General features: G+C 51.1%; 1 protein-coding gene across 1 annotated transcript in view; it reads right to left on the bottom strand.

Moving 5' to 3' along the window:
* The window catches only part of COL26A1 (collagen type XXVI alpha 1 chain), a 217,400-nt gene that overhangs the window by 58,287 nt on the left and 154,230 nt on the right, over positions 1–4,883 (bottom strand).

The following is a 4,883-nucleotide window of genomic DNA, read 5'->3' as shown; positions in this document are numbered from 1 at the left end:
CCAATGACTCTCGTGGCCCCAATTCACTTACTCCCTGATTCCGCAGGATTATTCCAACTGGCAGGTTCCTAAGCATTTTTTTTTTTTTTTTTTTTTTTTTTGAGGCGGAGTCTCGTCCTGTTGCCCAGGCTGGAGTGCAGTGGCTCAATCTTGGCTCACTGCAACCTCCGCCTTCCAGGTACAAGCAATTCTCCTGCCTTAGCCTCCCGAGTAGCTGGGATTACAGGCGCCTACCACTATGCCCAGCTAAATTTTTTTTGTATTTTTTAGTAGAGACGGGGTTTTGCCATGCTGGCCAGGCTGGTCTCGAACTCCTAACCTCGTTATCCACCCACCTTGGCCTCCCAAAGTGCTGGGATTACAGGCGTGAGCCACCGCGCCTGGTGGTTCCTAAGCATTTCTAACAGCCTCATTTAGACAATCAAGGCACTTTTCTTTTCTTTTTTCTTTTTTTTTAATCTATTTACTTATTTCTTTATTTTTTGAGACAGAGTCTCGCTCTGTCACCCAGGCTGGGGCGCAATGGCATGATCTCGGCGCAATGGCATGATCTCGGCTCACTGCAGCTTCAGCCTCTGGGATTCAAGTGATTCTCCCACCTCAGCCTCCTGAGTAGCTGGGACTACAGGTGCCCACCACCATGCCCAGCTAATTTTTGTGGGCTGTTTTTTGTAGATACGGGGTTTCACCAGGTTAGCCAGGTTGGTCTCAAACTCCCGGCCTCAAGTGATCCACCTGCCTTGGCCTCCCAGTATGCTGGGATTACAGACGTGAGGTACTGCACCCAGTCTGGTCTTTTAGATCAGATGTGGGCCGTGCAGACAGCAAGCTGGCCAGGGCATCACCTCCTGTCCAGTGTAATGAACAGATATTAGCAGAGGAGAAGTTGGGGGGTGGTCTCTGAACTCCTGGATGCTGAAAAAACCATAAGCAATGGCCAGAAGAAAGTGCACTTGCCAAGTGATTGGGATTGAGATGGGGGTAGGGGTGTCCCTCCAAAGAGAAAGGCAGCTTTGAGCCTTGTAGCCCAGAGAGGAGGAGAGACCACAGCAAGTACAGCTCTCCTGCTCAACTTGCCCCACCTCCCGGCAATCCTGGCTTCAACCCTGGAGAGGCTAGGAGGGGTGGCAAGAGAGGCGGGGAAGTTGCAATGGCAGAGAAGGCATGCGTGCCCCAGACCACTCCAAACAGCCACAATAGCAGTCCCCAAATGGGGAAGGGGCAGGTTCAATGCTGAACCAAGTTTGCAGTTTTGCTTATTCCATAGAACAAGACATAGTTGGTTGTTGCATCAGAGCTTATGACTTCAATACTGTCAAATGGCTATGGGAATGTCCAGTTTCTACTCACGGGTGGGGGTGGAATACTGCCCCTCTGCCCCTACCCACTGTGCCTGAATACATTTTAAAGGGAGCACAGGAAACCATAACAAAGGTGCTTTTTTGTTGTTGTTGTTGTTGTTGTTGAGGCAGGGACTCCCTCTGTCACCCAGGCTGGAGTGCAGTGGCATGAACAACATCGCTCACTGCAGCCTCCATCTTCTGAGCTCAAGTGATCCTCCTGCCTCAGCCTCCAGATTAGCTAGGACCACAGGTGTGTGCAACCATGCCTGGCTAATTTTTTAATTTATTTTTATTTTTTAATATTACTTTTATTATTGTTCTGAGACGGAGTTTCCCTCTGTCACCAACGCTGCAGTGCAGTGGTGCAATCTTGGCTCACTGTAACCTCCGCCTCCCAGATTCAAGTGATTCTCCTGCCCTAGCCTCCAGAGTAGCTGGTATTACAGGCATGCACCACCATGCCCAGCCAAGTTTTGTATTTTTAATAGAGATGGGGTTTCACCAGGTTGGCCAGGCTTGTCTCAAACTCCTGACCTCTGGTGATCTGCTCACCTCGGCCTCCCAAAGTGCTGGTATTACAGGTGTGAGCCACCACACATGGCCATGGCTAATTTTTATCTGCTTTGTAGAGACAGGATCTCACCATGTTGCCCAGGCTGGTCTCAAACTCCCAGGCTCAAGCAATCCTCCCACCTTAGCCTCCCAAAGTGCTGGGATTATAAATTGAGCCACTGTGCCCCGCCCTGTGCTCAGCTTTAAATCAAGAGTCCTAACACCCATCTTGTGATGGCTGGGACGACGCAGAAGGTCGAGGCTGTGGACACACAGTCCCCAGGTCAGCCAGTGCCAGAGATCCCCGTGAGCTCCAGCCAAGGCACCTCTCGTGGCCTCCCCCTCCCCAGACAACCTTCCCGGGATGGGCTACACCTCTGTGCCCCCAATCTGGAAAGCATTGAGACCGAATAGCTCCATTTCAAGTGCAATTATTACAAACCCTTCAGGGAACGTGAGCTCCAAAATGAAATCTCTCTGTCAAAACTTTCATTAATGCAGTTTTGTGTGAAGATCGGCTTACACGCCGTGCCTGAGAGCACTCGATGAAGACCAGATTCTCAGGGGTGCTTTGTGGTGGCGAGCCAGCAGGAAGCCTCCCTCGCCTTTGCAAACCCTAGGGGAATCCGTCTCCAGCCTGTGTCTCCCAACAACAATAGCCTTTGACTTGGGAAAACATCCCCTTGAATTTCACAAAAGCCTGCAACATACATGTCTAGGAGAACATCTCACTGCTTGCTTGTTTCAAAGACCTTCTTTAAATGAAAAGCAACATCACGAAATAACTCCAGAGTGTGCCGAGTGGAGACCCCACCACATGCATCCACAGCCGCGGTGTCGCTGGCAGGGTCACTGTTTCTCATGCAAAGAAAGGCAAAGAAACGCTTAGAGGCATCAGACGCTTGCTCAAGGCTCACGGAGGTGCTCAGAGCCAGCACGAGAACCCAGGGCTCCCAATTCTTGTGCAGTGCTCATGCCACGCTCTGCGGGCTGTGCACACGGGGGTCTCCTCTCTCATTCTGGTATAACGTTGAGGGACCCAAGCACAGGATGTTGGGTGTCCAGGGGGAGCCCCAAGGAACTGAGCGGCCTTGGCTTTACTTTTGCTGTGTTACGTAAAACTGATAAGAAAGAAGTCAATGGTTTGGACTGAGCTCCTGCCCTAGGCTCCAACAGACCAAACCAAAATGGAGTCACTCATGCTAAGATTCACATCACCAAATAGAAACTAAGATCTTTATCCGACCTTCTGAGAAATCTGGCAGGAATGAGACAATAACCAGATCCCCAAACCGACCAGTTTTAGCCAGCATGATGAGGAAGCCATCCTCTGCTTCAGCCTTTACAAGGAAAGTAACTTTGAAATGACCAACTGGGTTTTTGTTCTCTGTGTTAGCTTTTCTCAGTCCTCTTCTGCCTTCAAAAGCCAACCTCCTCTTTTTTTTTTTTTTTTTTTTTTTTTTTTGGCGGAGTCTCGCTCTGTCGCCCGGACTGGAGTGCGGTGGCCAGATCTCAGCTCACTGCAAGCTCCGCCTCCCGGGTTTACGCCATTCTCCTGCCTCAGCCTCCCGAGGAGCTGGGACTACAGGCGCCCGCCACCTCGCCCAGCTAGTTTTTGTATTTTTAGTAGAGAAGGGGTTTCACCGTGTTAGCCAGGATGGTCTCGATCTCCTGACCTCGTGATTCGCCCGTCTCGGCCTCCCAAAGTGCTGGGATTACAGGCTTGAGCCACCGCGCCCGGCCTCAACCTCCTCTTCTTGACTCATTGGAACACTCATGAATATAGGGTTTTGCTCTGTTGCCCAGGCTAGAACGCAGTGGTGCAAAGCTCCCTGAAGCCTCAAACATCTGAGCTTAAGTGGTCCTCCTGCCTCAGCCTCCCAAGCAGCTGGGATTATAGGTGCGTGACGCCACACGTAGCCAATTAAAAAAAAAAAAAATGTTTCTGTAAGATGGGGCCTCGCCATGTTGCTGGTCTCAAACTCCTTGGCTCAAGTGATCCTTCCACCTTGGGCTGCCAAAATGCTGGGATTGCAGGTGTGAGCCACTGCGCCGGGCCTTATTTTCTGAGACAGGGTCTTGCTCTGTTGCCCAGGCTGGAGCGCAATCGTGCAATGACAGCTCTCTGCAGCCTCAGCCTCCTGAGCTCAAGTAATCTTCCCACCTCAGCCTCCTGAGTAGCTGGGACTACGGGCATGCACCACCACACCTGGCTAATTTTTTGTATTTTTGTAGAGACAGGATTTTGCCATGTTGCCGAGGCTGGTCTCGAACTCCTGGGCTCAAAGAATCTACCCTCCTTGACCTTCCAAAGTGCGGGGTTTACAGGCATGAGCCACAGCATGTGGCCAGGGTTAAATTCCTTCAAGGGGCTCAGCCTAATGCCTGGGTTTCAAGGTGCTTGGTACATGTTAGTCAAAATAGAGTAAACTTGACATAAGAGGAGCCTCCTGCTCCCTGGGTCACAGGTCATGTTTCCAGAACTATTTCTGTTTGTTTTTTATTGAGATGGAGTTTTGCTCTTGTCACCCAGGATGGAGTATCATGGCCTGATCTTGGCTCACTGCAACCTCTGCCTCCTAGGTTCAAGCGATTCTCCTGCCTCAGCCTCCCAAGTAGCTGGGATTACAGGTGCATGCCACCATGCCCAGCTAATTTTTCTTTTTTTTTTTTAGAGACGGGTTTCACCATGTTGGTCAGGCTGGTCTTAAACTCCTGACTTCAAGTGATCTGCCCACCTCGGCCTCCCAAAGTGTTGGGATTACAGACGTAATCCACTGCGCCCAGCCCTGTCTCCAGACCTTGGGAGTGCAGAGCAATCGCCTGTTCCTCCTGCCAGTGGCCACTGTGGCCAAACCCCCGCCCAGTTTGCCAAATGCTGTGGACCCAGTTTGGTAACAAACAAGATCCAGAGAAGGGAGGGAAGGGGGAGGGAAGAGGGAGGGAAGGGGAGGGAAAGGGAAGGGAAAGGGGAGGGAAGGAAAAGGG

Source organism: Rhinopithecus bieti, unplaced genomic scaffold, assembly GCF_001698545.2.
Source record: "Rhinopithecus bieti isolate Rb0 unplaced genomic scaffold, ASM169854v2 scaffold_42772, whole genome shotgun sequence".
Lineage (NCBI taxonomy): Eukaryota > Metazoa > Chordata > Mammalia > Primates > Cercopithecidae > Rhinopithecus > Rhinopithecus bieti.
The sequence above is the reverse complement of the archived record's forward strand: the minus strand, read 5'-3'. Positions and strand labels throughout refer to the sequence as shown.